Genomic DNA, 23514 nt, shown 5'->3' with positions numbered 1-23514 from the left:
CCATGATTCTTAATCTTGACTCTGCAGAGCTTTGGGGGTTCCTTCAAGACCTTTTCACATACCTACAGGAGAAAGGGGTGAGGCATAAAGCTGTGGCTGGGATCCTTCACCTCCTTTTTCCGTAGTGAACTTCTATACATGCTAGATTTTAAACAAAGGAAAGTTTGAAAGCCACTGATGTAATTGATCACATTTTTGTCCTTGCACTGGCTGCCTGGAAGCTCAGCATCTAATTCTCAGTTCTCCACTGACAAGTGTCCAGGACCTTCTAGCTCACATTTTGTGTGCAAACCTTACCTTGACTTTCTTTTGTTTTCTTTCCTGTTTCCCTGTTATCTGCTTTTCTGGTTTTCTTTATTCTGCTGCCATATATATGGTTTTATATGTTGCCTCAAATCCTTTTTGGAAAGAGCCAAGTTTTAAGTGAATGTATTTTTAAAAATTGAATGCTTTTTCTGTAGAGGTGATCTTTGCAGGTGGGAAAGGAATACGTTTAGAAAAAAGGCATGATTTGTCACGTAGAATTCACATGTGTGTTTGTAGGATATGTATATACATATCCTACAGTGAATAGCCACACATTGGATATATTGTGAGGTTCATAGTTTTCAAAATTAATGTGTTTTTCTGGCTTTAGAGGGCATTTACTTGGAAGACTGGAGGGGGGGAAATGCGTTTTACTCCAAGGTAGGCATGACTGTGGACTACACCACAAAGAATCTGCTTTATGGCTTAGCACTTTCAAATTTTGTTTGGGATTATTTTGCTGGTTGTTTTCAAATGAGGACAAATACTTAACAAGGAGATAGCAAGGGAAGAAAGAGACAGAAAGGGGGTGCTTCTACATAGGAAGATGGCTGAATTTTCAGGGTCTTGAATAAGGATTGGGGGCCTTAAGTCCTATCAGCCTCTGCTCATCTGCTATGACTCTGTGGTCAAGGTCTCACTCTTCCAAAGATGGGGATTCTCTTCCTCTGCTGTATATTGGAATCACCTAGGGAGCTTTAAAAAAGGATGATGCCGGCCAAGTGCAGTGGCTCACGCCTGTAATCCTAGCACTTTGGGAGGCCAGGATGGGTGGGTCACCTGAGGTCAGGAGTTCAAGAGCAGCCTGGCCAACATGAAGAAACCTTGTCTCCACTAAAAATACAAAACTTAGCCGGGCCTGGTGGCACATGCCTGTAATCCCAGCTACTTGGGAGGCTGAGGCAGGAGAATTGCTTGAACCCAGGAGGCAAAGGTTGCAGTGAGCCAAGATCACACCATTGCACTCCAGCCTGGGCGACAGAGTAAGGCTCCTTCTCAAAAAAAAAAAAAAAAAAGGCAGATGCCACAGTTCCACCCCAGAGTCTGGTTTAATTGGTCTAGGATGGGGCCTCAGCATGGGGATTTTTAAAAGCTCTCCCTGGAGATTCTGTACACCCAGAGTTGAGAATCACAGCGCTAAGAGAAGGAAAAATAAAATTAATAAGCACCTGCCTCCTGCTTATCTCTCAGGGGCGTTGGGGTGTGTCTGCAATTTATGAAATAATGGGCCAGATTCTGGGGAAGGAATAAAATGGTATGAAGGAAATAGATTAACCCTTTGCATTCTATACGGTACCTTTGGTTAACAAGTGTTCAAGATTTTTCCCCATGAGCCACAGGAAGAAACATTTCACATCCCGGCCAAAGATACAGATATAGATATGGATATAGATATAGATACAGATATATGCGTGTATATATATGTATATATGTATATGTGATATATGTATACATATTTACATATATATCTCTCCATTGTAAATTGAAAATATCCTAAGTTCAAAATGCATTTAATACGCCTAACCTACTGAACATCATAGCTCAGCCTAACCTACCTTAAATGCACTCAGAACACTTGCATTACCTCGCAATTGGGCAAAATCATCTCACACCAAGCCCTATTTTATAATACAGTTTTGAATATCTCACGAAATTTGTCAAATATTTTGCTGAAAGTGAAAAATAGAATGGTTATATGGGTATCTCAATTGTGGTTTCTACTGAACACACATCACTTTCACATCATCATAAAGTCAAAAAAATCATTAAGTGAAACCATCATAAATTGGGGACCATATGTCTACATGCAACTATATATAGGGGATTGTATGTATATATATGACTATATATGTATAGGTGTGTGTGTATATATATATATATATATATTCTTACTGCATACAATTCACTTGATAGTTCCTATTCCAGTCTATTCCTTTAGGAAAAAAAAAATTAAGGTCCACAAGCCAAGACAAATTAAACATCTCTGGAGGTCATTAAGATGCTCAATTTATAATGGCTTGGAGCACTTAGCAAAGATACTATGGGAAGTGAAGCTGTGTGTACAGTAATAATATTTGTTGAGCAATTGCTAGTGCCAGCTGCAGTCATAGTAGAAAGTGTTTTATGAGCATGAGCTCAGTGAATTTTCACAATAATAGTATAAGATGAGTACTGTTATTTTCACTTTAGTGATGAGAAAATCAAGGCCAAGTACACATGTTCTAGAAGCCAGAAGCAGAGCCATCTCCAAGCCTACTGAGGCAGGCCCAAGGAAAAGAACTACTGTTTACTGAATACATTTGCTTCTGTCTGAAGTTTGAGGAGTAGAAAGCAGAGTACGCTATGACCAGAGGTGGGTCCAGGAATAGTGAGACCTGATACATGTACAATTTGCAGCCCCTATTCAAGAAAAAGAGTACAAAATTATGAGTCCAAGATTAGATAAGAAAATGATTTCTTTAAATTAAGAAAAGAAATCACAACAAATTCAAATTTTAAGAAAATGAAAATTACCACAAACATCACAAAATTCCCAACTCAACTTTCCTCCGAAATGCCAGCGGCCACCCGACACCACCCTACTCAAGGGCAAGTTGGGGATGGGGAATCGGAGTGGAAAGAGAGCGATCTCCACCGCCTGCAGCCAAATGTCCAAAGCAAAGGACTTTTGTAAACTTTACATCAGCAAGCAACAATCTGAACACTTTTCTTTTTTTTTTTTTTTTTTTTGAGACGGAGTCTCGCTCTGTCGCCCAGGCTGGAGTGCAGTGGCGCAATCTCGGCTCACTGCAAGCTCCGCCTCCCGGGTTCACGCCATTCTCCTGCCTCAGCCTCCGAGTAGCTGGGATTACAGGCGCCCGCCACCACGCCCGGCTAATTTTTTTTGTATTTTTAGTAGAGACGGGGTTTCACCGTGGTCTCGATCTCCTGACCTCGTGATCCGCCCGCCTCGGCCTCCCAAAGTGCTGGGATTACAAGCGTGAGCCACCGCGCCCGGCCTGAACACTTTTCTAAGTCCCCTTAGAAAGGGGTCCAAGCAAGTCAGGGGCCTAAGAACTTAACCTTCATCAGCTTCCCTGTAACCTTACAAATGGAATTAAAGACTGTTACAGCTCAAGAGCAAGGGCTTTGGAGTCAGCCAGGCCTGAATTTCATTCCTGGCTCAGCCACTTTCTGCCTTCTTTGAGCTTGGACCTGCTCGGTTGTGAAATGAGTGTGCCGACAGCAGTACCTTGGGGTCTATCTTGGGGATTACATGAGATAAGGAAGAGTTGGGCATTGGATGAGCTCAAGGTTGCAAATAAGGCCGGAAGCGGTGGCTCACGCTTGTAATCCCAGCACTTTGGGAGGCCGAGGCGGGCGGATCACGAGGTCAGGAGATCGAGACCACGGTGAAACCCCGTCTCTACTAAAAATACAAAAAAAATTAGCCGGGCGTGGTGGCGGGCGCCTGTAGTCCCAGCTACTCGGAGAGGCTGAGGCAGGAGAACGGCGTGAACCCGGGAGGCGGAGCTTGCAGTGAGCCGAGATTGCGCCACTGCACTCCAGCCTGGGCCACAGAGCGAGACTCTGTCTCAAAAAACAAAAAAAATGTTGCAAATAAAAATATAGGACACCCGGTTAAATTGGAATTTCAGAGAAACAAAAAATACTTTTTAAATATAAGTACGTACGACCTATCGCATAAGACATATACTGCAACTGATTCCTTGTTTCTCTGAAATTCAAATTCACCTGGGTGCCTGTCTTTTACTGCACTTAAGAAATGACAGTGGTTGATATTGCTTTTGGATTGAAGCATCCTGGGTGTCCCACAGTGGAATTCACAGACATTAGAGAGTGGGTGACGGGGTAGAAAAGGCCGCATAGACTCCAATTAACACAGTTCATTGCCAGGGAGACTAAAAGGGGGGTGGCTATGAGAGGATGGAGTAAGTGGGGTGACTTGATTTGGGCATGCAGGTGGAGGGGGCTATACCTCTCACTTTCACTAAGTCAGTTAAGCTCTTGAGACCTGAGTTTCCTTAGCTGTAAAATGGGTGAAACATAGGGGAGACCCCTGAACCGTTCTCACCTAAATACCACACCAATGGCACTTCCTCATAATTCAGATGTCACCTCCTCAGAGAGGTCTTCCCTGACTGCTCTACCTAAAATTACCACCTCTCCTCCACTCCCCAACAGCAGATATATATATATTTTTTCTCCCTGTAACTGTAACTTTCGGAAACTGTCTTGCTTCTTTACTTGGTTATTTGTTTATGGTTTGTCTCTCCATGAGAATGCAAGTTCCGGGAGGGCAGAAAACTAGTCTGTCTTGTTCTAGCTGAGTGTCTCAGGAGTGGTACCTGGCACAGTAGATGCTCAATATATTTTGAATGAATGAATGGATGGTTGAGTGAATGAATGTTAGTGTCACTATTGAGGTCCTCTCCGAGCCGTCGTTCCTTTCACAGGGGTCATGCCTGGGTTGCAGGGAGGATGTGCTGCCCCGGGGAGGGAGGAGGTGCGGGGTGTCGGTGGGTGGGGAGGAGGCTGGGCCCTGGCCTCCAGGACCGGCGAGAGCGAGCGCGCTCTGCTCGGCTGCAGGCTCAGGAAGCGGCGCGGCGGCAGCTGCAGGGCCAGAGCCCCGCGCCCCGCGTCCAGCCGCCGGGTGTGTGCGCCCGCGGAGCCCAGCGTCGCGCCTCGGCGCCCCCACGCGCCCACGCAGCGGCGCGGGGACCCGGGCGGGGGCAGAGGGAGGGCCCGGCCCAGGGAGGGGAAGGGGCCGGTCCTCCCCGCGCAGGCAGCAGCCGCGGCAGCCCAGGAGGCGGAGGCAGCGGCAGCGGCAGAGACAGCAACGTGCCCGCCGCAGTCAGCCCGGCCTCGTCGGACCCGCACCGGCCCGCCCGCCCGCACCGCGTCGGGGCGCTCTCTCCACTGCGTGCGGTGAGTACCGCCCGCGGCGCCCACCCCAGGCCGCCCGCCGGGATTCGCCGGGCGCGGGGAGTTGTTCACCGGGACCCCCTCGCCCTGCGCTTCTTTCCGGCACTCGCCGAGCGGGGCCTCCGCAGCTGTCGGGACGTTCTGGGGCGCACAGGCCTCCCAGGGCCACGCAGGCATAAGGGCAGAGGGGACAGCAGCAGAGCCGCCCTCGGGAAAGGCTCTCCCAGGCTCGGGGCCCCAGTTTCCCCATGCGCTTTGGGGCAACGACCCTGAAGTTTGCTCTCCCGCGCGCGGGACAAGTGCATGGCGCGCAGGCGGTGTAGACGCGGCTGGGTCCTTGGCGTTTCGTTCGATTTCTGGTCCCGGAGGTTCGCGATAAGGGGCGCTCCCCCAGTCCGCAACCTCAAGCCCTCAGGTAGTGTTTATGGAGTAACCAAGAAGCAGAGCCAACCGCTGGAATCCGGGATGGGGCTGGAACGGCCCGCTGAGCCTTTGCCTTCTAGCTATTGATGCATTTCTTTTCAAGAAAAGTCCGTTTGCGCTCGGCCCGCTCTGGTTCAGGTCTGGGGCTTTGAACCGGGGCAGGGAATCCTGGCGCCTGCTGCGGGTAGAGTTGAAACTTGGAAAAGTTTACATCCGAAGGGTGTTTAGAAGGCGGCAAGGATTTCGTTGTAATGGGAGAAAGTGGGAAATGGAATTGTTTTTTAGTCATGAAGTCTGGAGGTTAAATGGCCGTGCTGGCCCAAGCTCCTTCAATGTATTCCTGTCTCCCTCGCCGACCCCCCACCCCCAGTAAATAGTTTATAAGCTCAAAGAATACTAGGAAAGCGTGACTGGTGAACGTACTCCTATCGCAAAATCCTCAGTGCGCTTTTCTCAGCTATTGAACTGGAAGCGCCTTTTGCAGTGCGAGGTTCCTGCTTCCCCGAAGCCGAGGCTGAGAGTTGACAGCGTGCACCCTGCCGTGGTCTGAATTCTTTTTAAAAAGCAAGACCGATGCTGCGTTTTTGTGGATACCCTTTTCTTTTCTTTCCCCTTCCCCGAAATGCTATGTAATCTTTAATTACTTTTTTAAAATACAACGTGGAGGTATAAATCACCCCGGTAAGAGGTACCTTTTAATTACGAGGTGCAGTGTAAGAGGTGAACATCGGAGTCTAGCTGTTAGCGAGGGCGGAGGCGCAGGAGGATGATTTACAAACATCATGTAAGAATTTGAGCACTGAATTATGTTTGAGTTAGGGAGATCCCTTACAAAGTAAATTATAGCCAGTGGACAATTGTACTTCAAGCCGAATCTATTAATTTCATGAGCCGTTTCTTGATTGAGTGAAATGTTTGTGACCATAATAGATACAGAACTAGTAAGCATCTTACCAGACTATGACCCATTTGTTACCAAATAAGATACACATATAACCATCCTGCTTACGAAAAAAAAAAAGGTACACAAAGAAAGAGAGGGAGGAGAGAGAGAACCTCTTTTTCAAAATAATCTTTGTGAAAGAATCTTTCACAGTTTTACTCGATAAATAAATGTTATCGAGTTCATTTTTTCCACTTTTCTTTCTTCATCACCCTAAGCCCCTTCATCCTTTACATATCTTTGCATTTAGACACTCTCAAAATTGGGCAAGTTCTTCTATAATTTATATAACAAATAACAAATGATAGTGGTTTGAATCTTGCTTTTGACTAAGCAAAGATGTTTGTATTAAAAAAATCTCCTTGCCTTCGTAGGAAACTCTTGACTTTTGCCATTGTGAAAAGACCAATGTGGTTAGATCCAAAAGAGCCTGAACTTTTTTTTACTTTAAAGCAGTTTATATGTCCCCATTCTCTTGTAACTTTAGCTTCACAATATTATTCACTATTTTATCTGAAAGGAATTGGCATTTTTCTTTTCTGTCTTAAAATAGCTCACCTGGTGTAGTCACCATGTGTATAAGAATACTCTATAAACACATAAATCACTTCCCCAATATCAAAAAAACTAAAGGAAACATAAAATAAAATAAAAAGATGTGTATCTCAATACTTTAGGATTTTTTTAAATTTTTCATCACGTAAGTTTTAGAATCTTCTTTTCATGTCTTTTGTGTTGCATTAAACACATCATAAAGAGGTATGATTTGTTGACTTGTTATAGGATTACCATTTGGCAAAAAACGCCCAAGACACGCTGTTTCAAATATGTGGTATTCTGCTTTAAATTGCATGTAAGAGAGTGCAAGCCTTGTTCCAGATGGATAAATTGATAAAATGCTAGCTGCTGTTGGGAGAATGAAAAAGCCCTCAGCAAAAAGCCTCTGTGGTGTAGCTAAGTACATTCTGAATTAGGGTGAGCAAGCTGTGGAGACCCCAGCCGCTTGTGAAAAAATATACACAGTCCAAGCACGTCCACTTTAAGACATTGTTGGATCCTCCGTGACAAGATGACTCCTTTCCCACAAAGAAGAAACCGTTTCCTTATTTTTTCAGTTACTTTTCCAAAGACAACTTGCATTGGGCGCAAGAGACCAGAGTTATGCAGAAATCCAACCGTAAGCAGCTCAGAGCGAGGACTCATTCTTGCTCCTTCCACCAGATGTTTTTTAGGTGTCCTCAGCTGGAATGCCCAGTTTGAAACTAATTAGGCCAGCAATAAACTCCTTGTATAATAAAATCGCAGGCCGTAATGGTGAATAAGTGAGGTTCCCACCCAATTATGACAGATGCCTTTCTGGGCAGAGAAAGAAGAGAGCCTGTGGCTGTCAGGAGAAAATGAAGGGAGTGGAGGTGGCTTCTTTAGACACATGCCTTTCCTAAATATCCACACACATGATCTCAGTGTGGAGGAGTGGAAGTTACGACTGGGGTAGAGTTTTGTCTTTGCTGGGCAGGCCTCCTTCACACAAAGATGCTTGGGGGAGAATAAATTATAAGTATTAGGCAGTGTCTTCAGGTCTTAGGTGTATGCTGTGTGTTTGTGTGCAAAGGCTTGGGGAGAAGGATTGGTATCGTGCGGGGCAGCGTAAAAAACTTAACTGCTTCCCACCTGGGCACAAGATGAAAAGAAAGACTGCCTGGCCTAACATAAATTCCTTGGGAGAGAGGAGAACCTGCTCCCCCAGAGACTTTTGATAAAGGGAGAATTCGCCTAATGATGTGGTTCCCCTAATCTGTGAGGCTTGTGAGGGTGAAGGAGTTGGTTAGTCCGTTACCTCCAAAGGCTAGACTTTCTGTTACTAAGCCTGGGTTTTGTTGGTGGAAGGAACCGGGATTTTGGGGGGTTTTTTGTTGTTGTTGTTGTTTTTGTTTTTGTTTTTTTAGCTAACTGTTCTGAAAAAGGAGTTGGTAGACTCTGCTCAAAAGGAATCTCTTTACAAAGAATTAATCCCAGAGTTAAGAAAACACAGCCTGTTGACAGAAAACACACACATGCACACACACCACAATTCCTCACTCACTCCCAACCCTCTTCCCTGATCTCCATCCCCCAATATCATAACAGCTTCCTGAATGGCCCACTTCTCCCCACTATCATTTGTGGCAGTTCAAACACTCCTTAACGTACAAAACAAAAAGAAGATTCTGGTAAGAAAACAATTAGCAGAGAATTCGCTGGAGACAATGCTTCATTTTCACTGTTTGAAGATCGTAACTGGCCTAATGGTGTTTGACTAACACCCTCTTCTAGTCCGAGGAGGATAAACACCCCCTCCGTCAGGTGGTAAATACTTGAAGTGACAGTAACTGAGGCTGCAGACCCACTTGTGTTACTGTAAATGAATTAGAGGGGCAGGACCTTTTCTTTACGGCGTGTGATTTAAAATCAGTTTCAAGGTAACCGCCAGGTGTATTTAGAGGAAAAGGCATGAAGGAAGCCACAGGCTTATACATCTATTTTTAGTGCGTATTTCTTTTTGTTCATTTTCATCCTGTTGGGTTCCTTTGTCATTTCTCTGGCTTGCAAATTATATCCTTCTGTTTAATAGTAATGATGAAAATAGCTGCTGTTTATTGAGAACTGGTATACCAGGCCTACAGTCAGCCCTTCACTTGTATTTTTAAACTGGATTCTTGCCGCAACCCCTTGAATATTATTATCATCATTTCAACTTTGTTAACAAGGAAACCGAGTCGCAGGTCAAATGACCAACACAGGGCCAGACTGAGTGGAAACGAAATCTAGGCTTTTGCTTCTCTGCAAAATATGCCTTATCCATGTGCAATACAAGCTTTGGCTCAAAACATTTCTGCTATCATTTCCTTTGGAGGAAGACGCTGAATTTGGATGGTTTTAAATGCGCAGAACACAGTTATTTTCTGAACCTGCCCTGACGTTTTTTGCCACTGTCGTTTGAAATGGGGAAACAAATCATATTAAATATTTAGAAACACAAATATAAACCTCTGTGAGCCGTGACCCTTAGCTGGTTGGGTATGGTTCTGTAAAGGAAAATTACGGTTTATTTAAGGGCTAATTTGATTTATTCCTTCGATACTAACACTACGCATTTCAGGTCCTAAAAAGAGTCAATAAATTTACCGGCAGTGGAGAGGCCCTAAAACATTACGGTAGGCACAGCCCAAGTCAAGTTTACCGGAAGGTGCTGGATCGCTATGGGTGGGTGTTGTTTCGGGGTTAGATTTTAAACATTTGGAGAGCAAAGAATAATTTGGAACAGGTGGTGCCGAGAGTCAGGTAGCTGGAATGATTTATCTTTGCCTCTTTGAACGTTAAGGGAGGCCATTGGTTGCCTGAATCTGGAACCAGCAGGCTGCGGGTCAGTGGGGGCTGAGAGACGCGTCTTTGGGACAAAATTTGGCAGGATCCAGGGGCTTCGTCAGCGCTGTCATCGCGTTTAGATGATAGTAGTCAGAACACAGTTGTGCCTGCTCGTACATTTTTGAAAAGTCTGCCTCTGCCTTCAGATATACGCAGAAATTTAAAACAGGAACTTAGATGTGCCACAATGCCAATTTAAACATCTTTAAAAATGAACAAAGTATGTAATAGAGGTTAGAAACTCTTTTGTCATTTGGTATCAATAGTGTTGTGTCAGTAACATGAAAATGTGTGTAATTTCAATGGCATTGGACTGTCTTCTTCTTTTTTCCTTTTGAGTAAAGTTACATTTTTTAAAAGTCTGTGTTCCCAGATGTAATAGATACGAACGTATCTACTTGCAGTCATTCAGAGGAGAATTGTCAACTCTCTGCTAATGTAACTAGAGGAAAAATGATAAAATCAACATATTTTTCCCAAAGAATGAGGAAACTGGAGAGTTTGACTACTGTATATGGCAACTTACTTTTGTCTCGCATCAGCTAAATCTGTCAGTTCCCCTTTCTTTTCTATTCATCTCCCAAGAATGGCCTTTCATAACTGAAATATACGTGTAGTAGCCAAAAGACATTTTAATTTTGTAAAGAAAAATCATGCCAGAGACAGCCGAGTCTGTTTCAACCATTATTGTTTCTGCAGCGTGCATTCTTTGGGTTTCATGGTAAGATGTGGGTTTGTCAAGAAAGAAAATTACAGCAAGAAGCTATGCTGAAAACATATACACTTCTGTTTAAGAAATGAGAAAAACACAGAAAAATTCCACACAGTAATTGCTTTAACGTGAGTTTTAAATGTCATTGTTTGACTTATGTCAAAAAGCCCCTTAGCCAGTTCTCTCATACTCCGTTACCACATATCTCACCTTAAAAACGGCAAATGTTGGACTTCATTTCGATGATCTTTGAGGCTTTTAGAGATATCCTTCGTCCTAGTGGAAACATTCCAAACTTTTAGATTGTGCAGGCCATTTTTTTAAGGTTACTTAGATATCGATTTTATTTTCTTGACCCAAAATGAGAAAACACGGGGAATTCTCAAAAGCTTTTTACAGGCTGCTATTATGAGAAGAGAAGCCAAACCAACATGTATTAGGTCATGCGCTTGAAGTGCATAAATAAGCCCTATGAAGGTCACCAAAACAGGGTGAAAACCACTAGTTCTCGTTACCTTGGCCAACTCTAAATTCCTGCCTGTTAGACGTGTTTGGTTGAAGTGGACACAGAAAGCGGGTTTCTGAGCCCATGGTTGAAAGATCTCAATTTGACTTGGGTCCTCAAGGCGTCCTTGTGGTAAAGGGAGATAGGAAGGCTGAAATTCTGGTCTCCTCCCCATGGCTCCCTCTCACGGTTCCGGAGAAAAAGCAGGTACTGGGGCCTTCTCTTACTCCAAAGCAGATGTTTCCTACCTGGTATTCGGATATGCGGAAGTCAGAAGCTGAAAATCAAATGAAATGAAAATGTTCCTTCTGGTCAGTTTCTTCACCTCCCATTCCCTTCCTGTAGTCACTTTGTGGTTAAGGTATTCATGGTTTCCAAAACAACTTTTTGTTCCCACTATGTTTTCTAGCATTTAAGATGCAAGGTATAAGTACACACCTTTAAATCTTTATTGATTGGCAGCTTCCTGAAATACAGAGTTAGAGAGCGTGTCCACCGCGTCCTGAATTTGGTACCAACCCAGGTGCTGATGGAAATTCCATGTAGGGAGAAAATGTCCTCTTCAGAGAGGCAGGGTGTCAGCGCAGAGAGGTTATTTTCTTTTGTGGGTGTGTATTATTTGCACGTATCAGGACTTTTGTTTCAGGGTATTCTAGAAACATTGATCTCTCCAGTGAAGGTCTGCGTGTCCTTCTTGGCTGGGAAGGGAGTGGAGAGGAAGGAGCCCGAGGAGAATCATGCACCTCTGGCCTTTTGTGTGACTCCTGGAGTAGAGGGAAGCCTCCACTGCTTGGAAGGTGTCACATGGTATAACAAGTTGTGACTTGTGCCTGTGTTGTCAATAGAGTTGTAGCCCCATCCAGACATGAAAAATAATGGAGCCCCGAAGATGATTCACCTCCGGTCTGCGATGGGCCCAAGCTGTCCAGTGCTCTCCTCTTGCTAAATAGACCATACTCCCTGGAGGAGTTAATGGCTGGGATGTGGAGAGAAGGGGGGTAGGAGGGGAGAAAGAATGCCTTAAACTCAGCAAATGTCTAAAATGCTCAAAATGTCTCAGCATTGCTCAGGCACCCACAAGAAAGACAAACTGATAAAAGGACATAGAATCAGGCTTTTTTTGAGGGGAAGCACAGAGAGGTTGGGGATTGCTAGAGGTTTGATCTACAGCGGACAATTTTTCTAACACCTTGGGACCCCCGGGCACCTTGAGGAACCCGATTTTGGAAATGTCCTCCTGTAGCCTTACTGTCATTCCTTTGTGCTTATTTTTAGTGAATTAGTTTTGAGGATTTTCTTTGGTTTTTAAGAAAACACAGAGTTGTAAGACTTGTTTGGAAATCACAGATTTTATTGAACACTTATTATTTATTGAATATTTATTATGTCCCAGGCACTGTGCTGTGGAAATACTTTATATGTTTTGTCTCCAAATGAAAGTAGATGGAACGTGCTGTTATTATTATTTCTATTTTACAGATGTGGAAACTGAGTCTGGAAAGTAAATTGTCCAGGATCACATGGCTTGTGCCAGAGCCAGGATTAAACCCAGTTTTGATTCCTAACCACTAGGATGTCCAGCCTGCTCCCTTGGTATAACAAGAACTTCCCTTTCTCCATCTGTCTGCCCTGGAGAGCTAGATTTTAAAGTCATTTTCCACTGGCATTGCCTTATGGATATTTACCGATGGTTAGGTACAAAAATCAGGTTGAGAAAGTAAGAGACGCCAGCAGATTCTCACAAGATTTTGAATCTGCCCTTGTAGAAATGAATGAATGTTTCGAGCTGGACCTATGGAAATGGTCGTAGCATCACTGCAGTTAGTGGCCTAAGCCATTGCCTACAGCTGCTCTTGCCCTATAACCTCAGAGTTGAACAGCCATACTACAAAGACCATACGGCCTGCAAAACCTAAATATTCACTATCTGGCCCTTTACAGAAAAAGTTTGCTGACCTCTAAGCTATTGCAATATGACAAGACAATCTTTGTAGACCAGAAATAACATGCACTTGGGACATTTCATATACCAGTTCCATGATTTATTATTTATCAAGTGCCTCTGATGTGCTTGACACATTGCACAGTGATAGGGGAAAATTACAAGTGCATTTATTCCTTCATCCATTTACTTAACAACACTTATTTAGCTGTGTTCTGGGCTATTTACTGGAGAGCCAGAGGTGAGAAGGACCAAATCCAGCATCTCCGGTAGGAGGATCCCAATGTGTTCTCACCAGTATCCCATGGCCTCTTATTTCCTGAGGGTGCAGAGAGGGTTGACATGACTTTTTGAGCTTTCTAATGTTCGAGCAGCAGAATGGAGGCAACACCTCAGTCTGTAGACCCTCACCCACAGAAGCCATGCCTGGTTCAGTAAGAACAGTGCTCGGCTTCTGCACCTGAAACCGCACTAGGCATATGGGACTTACCAGTGCCCCAGGCTCACTCGGCTGACAGCAACTCTCTGCTTCTCTCAATGCATTGTGCAGAATGAGGAAGAATGTAGAGAATCAGACTTCCCGAACCTCAGCCTGCGTACTGATTTTCAGCCTCGAGATTAAGAGCTTGAATCCAGGAGCCAGGCTGCTCAGGTTACACTTCCCCTCAGTGTTAACCTACTCCTGCGTTTAACTTGGGGGTAACCAGACTTTTCAGTGCCTCAGTTTCTTCGTCTGTAAAGCAGGGTGAATAATAATCCACCTTCCTCAGAAAGCTATCGTGGAGATTGAGTTAATAAACATGAAGTGTTTGGAACTATGGCTGGCAAGTGGTATGAATTATATCAGTGCCAGCTACAGTTATTATTATTATTTATGAATTCGACTGGAAGCAAATTACTTAGACTCTTTGGGATGATAATAATAGTAACAACAATAATAAAATAACTTTCATAGTGCCATTGTGAGAATGTAAATGAGGCGATACACGGAAAACACTTGGCTTTGCTACACTGCCTGCCTCCATTCAATGTTCAGTAAGCTAGCTATTGAGATTATGGGGAACCGCACACTGGATCAATGCGCTATCTATAAGCTATTGATCAGTTGAGTCTTTTTAGGTGTCGAGAGAATGTTGGGCAGTGGTCGATAGCACAGGCCCTGGACTCAGACAGATCTGGTCTGAGCCTCAGTCAGTCCATCACTCACGGACTGCCATCTCCCGCAGGGGTCTGACCCTCTCAACGTCCCAGACATCGGAGACAGCAGTTACTGTTCCTGGGGTGGTTGGGAGGCACAGAGTGGCTGGCACACACAGAGCACAGAGCAGGGTGTTTGGCACGTAGTAAGCACTCAATAAATGGTAGCTTGTATTATTATCACCCCCATTTCTTGCTGTACCCCCACCCCCAAGAAAGCACTGAACATTAGTAAATTTTAATTTGAAAATAAAAGAACACATTTTAAAACTGCCAAACAGATTTAAAATAATATTCATTAAACAAAATTAAAATATTCTATTAAAGCCAGACTTTGGGCTCAGACCAAATTTTTATAACCCAAGCTTAAAGGCCAGGGAGTCCCCCAGCCACAATGGGGACATTGTGATTGAACTTGAGACTTCAACGCTGCTATTGAGCAGTCTTTGAAATGCATGTTTCCCCTAAAATAAAAGGGAAGTAATGGGAAGGAAAAAAATGAGGTTCTTGCTCCCCTCAACAAGCCTTAATGAATTGGAAAAGAAAAACAAAATATTTCTCATTTTTCTCCTGCTACTCGATCCTGCCAAAGACGCATGGCCCCTCCTAACCCTGGCTTTGAATGGTGCCCACTCAGAACCTTCCAGATCTGATACGCTATACAAGCAAAACTAGTCTAAGTTATAACATTGTAGTCTTCACCAGGTTTTACAGATGGCGGAGTGTATCACTGGGAGTCCAGAATGGGGAGCCCAAATTCCTAGGTTCAAGTCCTAGTTCTGCCTCAGTTTCCCTATTCACAAAATAGAGACAATCCACCTGCTGCATAAAGTGGTGGTGGGAGTCTGGAAGGGTTAGCTCTCCCCATGGATGTTTTAATCTTCTACTGTTATCTAATGAATGAAACTTGCCCTGAGTTCTGGGACTTTGCAAAACTAAAGTATACAGGTATGCCTCTGAGAGTTATAAATAAAAAAAAAAAGAAATATAAATATTCAGGGAGGAGAATGGAGGAGGGAAGAAGGAGACATAAAAATGACTCACAGGAGTTATTATGTGACAGACACTTTAATAAAGCTCATTTAATCCTCTCAAAGAAAATCCATGATACAGATGTGTCCATTTAACAAATATGGAAACTGAGACTTGGACAGATCAAGTGACTGCCCAGTGGCATTCCATTCCAGGTCTGTCTGACCCAAAGCATGGGCCTGTTGTACCACATGACCCACAGCCCTCCTGGAACAAGGTCACAAACAATCATGGTGGACTGGAGAGACTCCCCTGACCAACCAGTTATTTATGATCTATTCTTACATTTCAATAGCATCCTTCAGCCTCAATGAGCCTGAGTTTCTGTGGCCTTTTACCCCACATTCCATTGAGAACCAGTAGATTTTTTCTTGAACAGCACATGGAAAAAGTAACGTAAGTGGGTTGCAGAATCCTTGTCTGGATGAAATCCTTCAAGAATCCCTGCCATTTCTTGCCAACCGGAATGAAGTGACTTCCTCCTCAAACCAGGCCAGGCCCTTGGCTGTGATGCGGGACCATGAGACAGAGTTGTCTGAGGCTGAGCAGCTCCTGGAGAGGGTATGGGGTCCCCTCTGTCACCAACCTGCTGTGTGTCTTTGGGCAGATCACAAGAGCCCTCTGAGCCCTAATTTCCTCATCAGCCCGTGGAGCAGACACCTTCTATATCGGATTTGTTATACAACTTAAATAAAATGACAGTGGAATTCTTAGGGTACTGTGGCATTGGACCCACTCCCAGGAGTACTCAAAGAAAGGGGAGAAAATGAAAGTTACTTGCCCCTAGGCACATTCCTTACTGTTCTTCAGGTAGCTACCGTTTGAGGACTTTAGACATTCTGAAAGAATCTGTTCGTCTCTGAAGGGCAGACTTCTTTTTAATGATGTGGGCACCCTTTCCACATTAACTTGAAATGTACATGAACTTTTTTTTCTTTAAAGTTCTGTCTCTATCTTATTATGCATTTGGAAAAGATATAAAAAGCATTTCAAACAAATGGTTTTATAATTTTTTACTGCTTAAGATAAAAATGGTTTAAAAACCAAGTCCATCAAGTAATTAATAGCAAAAGTGGCACACAGCCATGGCACAGTTCATGAGGGAAGTTTCAGAAACACGAATCTGATGATATGAAGTTTTCCCTGTGATCTATTCATTTAAAATAAAATATTTTAGTTTTAAAACTCATCCCCACAGGCTGCCTATGACAAATTCCACCCAAATACCCAGAACCTTTTACTAACCAGAATTGCAATGCTACATTGTTTTCAGGGGAATAAAATGAAACAAATGCAGTCTCTTAGGGACGTTGGTAAAGTCATCTCAGAGTACATTAGTGTCCGGGCACATCTAGTCTGTGTCTTGTATCTTTGAAAGAATAACTAACCTTTGGATGACTATAATGTTGATAAGAAAATAATCTCTGAGTGCTAACTTTATGCCAGGATATGTTCCAAAAGATTATAGGCATTAACTCATTTATTCCTCGCAATAATTCTACGATGAAAGCACTGCTACTATTCTCAGTTTAAGTGAGAAAAGTAAGACACAGAGAGGTTAAGTGACTTGTTCAAGGTCACCCAGCAAGTGCAGGGGTGGAGCTAGGCTTTGTATGTGGGAGTATGGTTCTAGAGTTTGTCTTCATAACCCCTGACTTCCCTGATTCTTTAACCACCATAAAAAAATTAAACTCTTTGACCCTCACTTACTTGCACAATGAATTAATTAAGGACAGGCATGAGAAGGGACTAAAAGCGATGTTAAATCTCAGTTATAATTTTTCAGCTTCTTATGAGGATGTATTTGTGTATTCCATTATCTTTAGGGTACAGTACAGTACAGAAGCCAGTCTCTCCACGTTCAAATCCACAGTCTACCACTCACTAGCCTTGGGCTTCCTTCACCTCTATCAGCCTCAGTTTCTCCAATGATGACATGAAAATAATGGACTCTGTGTAACAAATGCATCAAAGACCACGCGACACACACAGTGATTGTTAAAAGCTATTTATTACCTATGGAAGAAAAATTAAGTCTAGAAATCACATCTTCCTACAGGGCACAAATGCAGTTTGGTATAGTTTGGAGTGAAAGAGAAGGGAAAACCGCCTGAGCTGTGAGGTTCAAGCTGGAAAATAGCTCAGGTTTTTCCAGATGCCTTAAGACTGAGCCAAAGAGACCGGCTTTCTACGTCTCCACATGAGAAGTTACTGAGCTAAGTCCTCAACAGGTAGCCTACAAGCCATCGGTGTTAGAATCTGTCCAGGTGAGGAAGCAGCAGCCTGTGGGAGAGTCTTGCCCATGGCCACATGGCCAGTCTGTGGCAGAGTGGGGACTCCCCACCCTGTTTCAAGACGAGTGAGGGATCTTGGGTGGCATGGGTCAGAGGCGGAGAGGAACACATAAAAACAAGCATGAGGCCGGGTACAGTGGCTCACACCCATAACCCCAGCACTTTGGGAGGCCAAGGCAGGCGGATCACTTGAGGTCAGAAGTTCGAGACCAGCCTGGCCGACATGGTGAAATCCCATGTCTACTAAAAGTAAAAAACATTAGCCAGGCATGGTGGCCCACGCCTGTAGTCCCAGCTACTTGAGAGGCTGAGGCAGGAGAGTTGCTTGAGCACAGGAGGTGGAGGTTGCAGTGAGCCGAGATGGTGCCACTGTACTTCAGCCTGGGTGACAGAGGGAGACTCCATCTGAAAAAAAAAACAAGCATGCCTGGAGTGACTGTCCATGCAAACTCTGACGTCAGCTCTAGGCTCTGGTTTCATGATTTTCATTCTATTTCTTGTTCCCTTCTTTACATTGGGGAAAATGTGTTTTTCTCTAGAAGCGTCTACCTGGTTTTCAGTGGCAAGGTGTGCAGACTTTCTTGGTTTTTGTCCATTCATCTTTCTCCTCCACTGCACTTCCCACTTCCATTTCCTCTTCAGTATGGAAACTGCACTTATTTATTCATTCATTCAAAAATATGTATTGAGCACCTGCTGTGTGCCAGGCCCTACTCTGGACATGGGGAATGCAGTCAAGAACAAAAATGACCACAGTCTCCTTCCTTGTGGAGCCACAGTTAAGTAGGAGAGAGAAAATAAACATATATGTATATAAGGTATGCAGAATATCAAATGATAAGTCCGTGGAGAAAAAAGTCAAGAGAAGGTGACGAGAACATGCCCAGGGGAGGCGAGAGGAATGCAGCGCTGAAGGAATGTGGGAGAACATTCTAGAAAGAAGCGGTAGCAAGGACAAAAGTCCTGAGTTGGGAGCAGCCAGTGAACAAGGAGGGCGGGGAAGATGAGGCCAGTTCTGGTAGGGCCTTGCTCAGAATCCAGCTGCCGTTGTGCGTCAATCAGTCATATCCAGAGTCAAAATTACCGTAATTTAAAAATGATTTTTCAAAGTACATAGAGCCTAAATCTGAAACCAGTGACTGCAACCGCAGATACCCAGAGAACCCAAACAGGTAAGAATTAGTGGAGCAGGTATGCTAATAGCAGAGACTCCACCCGGTGCCATTCAGGAATGGTCTCCATGTTGCCAGGTGTTCTGATTTTTCAAAATCTGAATTTTTAAGAGAAATGTCCCGCTTTTAAAATCATTATGAGGAACCACCAGAAATATACCTCCAGGCTCATAGTGTATGACCCCTCTCCCAAACATCCACACAGACCCTGGAAATCAAATTTCAGTGAAAAGGCATTAAGCCTTTTTCCCGCACTTTTTTTTTTTTTTTTTTTTTACCAATTCCTGACCAGAAAGGATGCCAAGAGATGCTAAAAATTGTTTCCAGGAAAAAGTAGGACTTGAATCTCACGGGGATGAGGCTGAGACTTCTTCCAAGGAGCAATCAGCTTGCTTCATTTTTATGTCTTTCTCAGGACTTTTTCCTGATCTCCGCTCATCATGGGGAAAGGCAAGATGGTCCAAATCTATCCTCCTTCGGGTTTTCATTAGTTTCATGATGATGATGATTATGTCATCTGGGGTTGATTTAAGAGTGGTGAAATGTTGCAGGTCTCATAAATGGTTGTCAGCCACTGTTTAGAATGGCAAAGAACTTCTTGTGTTGCTCCCATTGCAAGGAGTGGGGTGATAGTTTCCAATGGCTACAGACAAAAGGGGGAAAGTGGGCTCTGAAGCCTTTTACAAGAGGAGATTGGAAAGTTGAGTAATCCAGTGGGGGTGCAGGTGGGAGGCAGTAAGGCAAGCTCCAGGAGCTTTTTAAGACCTGAAATGCCTACATTGACAATACTGAAATCATCGTCAGCCTCCCCAGCTCCAAAGCTGGGCTTAAGCAAAATCCCAGCCAGTGGTCGCCTTAGCTGTGGAGATTGCTCCAGATGTAAGTGACAAAAAACTTACTTCTGAGTTGGTTTAAGAAAAAAGAAAATTTATTGCCTTGGGAAATGAAAAGTTTGAGGAGGCCTGGTTTCAGGTACAGCTGGTTCAAGAGCTCAGATGCAGGCCATGTGCCCATCTCTTAATCTCTCTGTTCAGGAGGATTCTGTACTGTGCCACCTGTGGAGCTGTGGATAGAGTGAGAGAAAGGTAGATTTCCAAAGTGAAGTCGGCAGCATTTTCTGGAAGTGTGGGTAGACTGGTTCCTTATATCCCCCAAAACTGTACCTCTAGGTATGCCTTCTCCACCCCTCTCCTCCTGGACTACAGTGCTGTTTATGAAATTTGTGCTTTTTCCAGGCATGATGTTATACTCTTTGTGTGCATGTTTTACTTTTCTCCTCAAACATTCTTACTAGGTCAGTATTTTTAAGACCTGCTACTATTCTGCCCTCCACGTGCTCTTCCCCACGGGCCTGAAAGATTATCTTTTATTTCCAGTAAGGGTGTTTGCCTTACTTATTTCAAGTAAGGATGTTCATCTTAAGGGTAGGTCATCTGTATTTGTCTGTTCTTGCACTGCTGTAAAGAAATACCTGAGACTGGGTAATTTGTAAAGAAAAGAGTTTTAATTGGCTCACAGTTCCACAGGCTGTACAGGAAGCATGATACTGGCATCTGCTCAGCTTCTGGGGAGGCCTCAGGAAACTTACAATCATGGTGGGAGACGAAGAGGAAGCAGGCACAACTTACATGGTGGAGCAAGAGGAAGAGAGAGAAAGAGGCGGGAGGTGCCACAGTGTTGTAAACAACCAGGTCTTATGAGAACTCTGTCACAAGAACAGCACCAAAGGGGAAAATCCCATCCCCCTTGATCCAGTCACCTCCTACCAGACCCCACCTACAACACTGGAGATTCCATTTCAACATGAGACTTGGTTGTGGACACGCATCCAAACTATCTCATCATCTCTTTTCATGGTCTCTGGTACCAAAGTTGAGGCACTCCAGCCAAGCATAGGACATGCACTGGGCTTCAGAGGATAAGTGGGAGATGAATCAGGATCACTACGGGTAGAAGGGTTACCCTGGCGATGCACACATTCCCAGGCCCCTGACGGTCAGCCTGGATTTCTTTTTCTGCTCTGAGCTTTTGCTCCCATTGCTGCCTGTATTGAACTTTCTCATGCTCCATCTAGGGGCATGGCAGTAACATCAGGTGCACACAGAGCTTGCACACTGGCAATCAAGATGTGTTTTGTTTGGTCTGCAGATCATTTAAAAAATAGAATGGAGCCAACTTTGAAGATCTGGATCTTTCACACAAAAATGTAGATTTCTGGCTCCCATTAAAACATCACAAGATCTGTCAACACTGTGCCCACATTTCCACATGACCGCAATTGACTGGGGCTGGGAAATGTCTGTCCCTTTTAGGTGGATAAGTTAGTTCACCCAAGTCCTCACCTCTCTCTATAGTCTCTCCAACACCGAGGTTCAGGTTAGTTACCATTTACCATTGGGACCATGCTGTTGGCTCTCCTAGAGTAGATTTAAGACAGAAAAGAAATCTTTCCTATATCTAGATCTCCATTAGAAGTATGAAAATGAAGTATAAACTGAGGTGGTCCTTGATGTTTACAAAAAGGAGAAAGCATCTGTCTTCAGGTAAAACAGGGTTTCTCAACTTTGGCACTATTAAGATTTGGAGCTGGATAATTTGTGTGTGTGTGTGTGTGTGTGTGTAGGTCCGCCCTGTATACTCTAGGATGGCATTTAACATGTCCATGTGGACATCATGCACCATCTAGAAGTAAATAGATCCCTGTGCTCCAGGCACTTACCACCAGGTTGGCACAAAGAGTTACCATAAGTGAGGAAAGCTGTTCTTCTGCATGGCACCCAGGCAGGCCCAGCCTTGGCAGTAGAGGTTATGAGTTGGCTGATTTTTGGTTTAGTCCTAAGTGGACTTGCCAACCATTGAGGCTGTTTATGACTGCCTGTTTGAGATGTTATAGAAGGAATTCAGTGTTGAATGAGAGGTTAAACTATTTTAAAGAGTCTTTGGAAAATTTCTTAACTCTTAGCTGAGCGAGGCCATGGTGGATGCTACTTGCAAAAAGTTTGAAAGTAGCATGGATGGAACTGGAGGTCATTATGTTAAGTGAAATAAGCCAGATGCAGAAAGACAAATATCTCATGTTCCCACTTGTGTGTGGGAGCTGGAAAACTCAATCTCTTGGAGGTAGAGAGTAGAATGAGGGTTACCAGAGGCTAGGAAGGTGGGAGTGATGAAGAGAGGTTGGTTAATGGGTACAAATATACAGCTACATAGAAAGAAAAGCTCTAGTGTTCAAAAGCACAGTAGGGTGACTGTAGTTAACAATATGTTCTATATCAAAATAGCTGGAAGAGAAGATTGAAATGTTCCCAACACAAAGCAATGTTAAATGTTTGAGGTGACGGATATTCTAAATACCCTGATTTGATCATCACACATTGTATGCGTGTATCAGAATATCACATGGACCCCCCATAAATGTATACAATTGTTATGTATCAATAAAAAATCTTGCAAATAGAAGGTGGAGCATGGGCAGTGGTTGGGCTTGTTGGAGAGTGAGCAGAAGGACCAAATGACCTCTGGATGTCTCTTATGTCTCCTCCAGCTCTGGTTCTGTGAGCTGAGGCTTAGTGAGTTTCAAAATGTTGCCTACTACATGTTCGCAACTGCTAACCGTGGTCTATCATGGAAACTCAAAGGCATGGATATTCAGGGAGGAATCTCACTTTTCCCTAGGCTAGTACTGTGTACAAGGTGAGACTTTTTTTTCTTTTTGGCCTTCCCTTGGTGTTACAAATCCTGTCGAGTGTCTGAAATACCATCCATGTGAAGGTTTCCCATAATAACTGTAACAGCTGCCATTCATCCATTCAACACATATTTATTGAACACCTCTATGAGGCAGCCACTGTTCCAGGCACTTGGCAAGCAGCTATGTACAAAACTGACAAGTCCTTGCCCTCATGGAGCTTTTGTCTGGGGGGGAAAGAAGATAGATAATAAAAAAGCAAATAGTAAGACAGAGAGTCTTGGCATTTCTATAGGGAAAAAGTAAGTAGAGGGGAGGGAGGTTGATGGGAAACATTGAAGCAGAACAGGGAAGAGGAATTTTTAATTTTAATTTTAAATAGGGTGGCCACTGTGATGGCATGCTGGTAAACTGGTTCTCTGGAAATTAAAGGTCCTGATTTGTAGCCTGTGCCACTTACAGTGGTGTAAATACTCCCACCATGGTCACTTACAACACAACAGTGATTTTGACAAGGAGTTCACAACATTCATGCACATGTAACAATTGTTTCTTGCAGGCTGGTACAGGCTGGCTGCAGCACATCACTGGCAGGCAAGGCCTCCCTGAAACTATTTGGCAGAAGAGCCCACACAGAAGCTCTGAGTGGGGTTGTGCCTGGTGTGTTCAGGAATGACCAGGAGTTCATTGTGGCTGGAGCTGAGTGAGAGGAGAGGGGCAGGAGATGTGGTCAAGGAAGTAGCCAGGGGCAGATAATGTAGGGTGTTTGAGGCCAGGGTCAGATTTTTGGCTTCTCAGCTGAGTGAGATGGGAGCCCCTGGAGGCAGGGGATCTGAGCAGAGGAAGGAGAGGATCTGCCTTAAGTAGAGCAGAACCCCTCTGGCTGCCAAGAGAACAGACTGCAGGGGTCAGAGGGTGGAGCAGGAAAACCGTTAGGAGACTGTTCAGACAGGGAGGTGACGGTGACTT

General features: G+C 44.1%; 1 protein-coding gene across 2 annotated transcripts in view; it reads left to right on the top strand.

Moving 5' to 3' along the window:
* The first annotated feature begins 5100 nt into the window (after positions 1–5100).
* Positions 5101–23514, top strand: part of EYA2 (EYA transcriptional coactivator and phosphatase 2) — a 296749-nt gene continuing 278335 nt past the window's right edge. The window contains exon 1 of one of the 2 annotated variants that reach the window (XM_055266550.2): positions 5101–5235. The gene's annotated coding sequence lies outside the window, so the exon portion shown is untranslated. The remainder of the gene's footprint in view (positions 5236–23514) is intronic. The other variant, XM_063633402.1, reaches the window with a different exon arrangement.

The sequence above is a fragment of the Symphalangus syndactylus genome, chromosome 24 (genome assembly GCF_028878055.3).
Source record: "Symphalangus syndactylus isolate Jambi chromosome 24, NHGRI_mSymSyn1-v2.1_pri, whole genome shotgun sequence".
Classification (NCBI taxonomy): Eukaryota; Metazoa; Chordata; class Mammalia; order Primates; family Hylobatidae; genus Symphalangus; species Symphalangus syndactylus.
The sequence above is the reverse complement of the archived record's forward strand: the minus strand, read 5'-3'. Positions and strand labels throughout refer to the sequence as shown.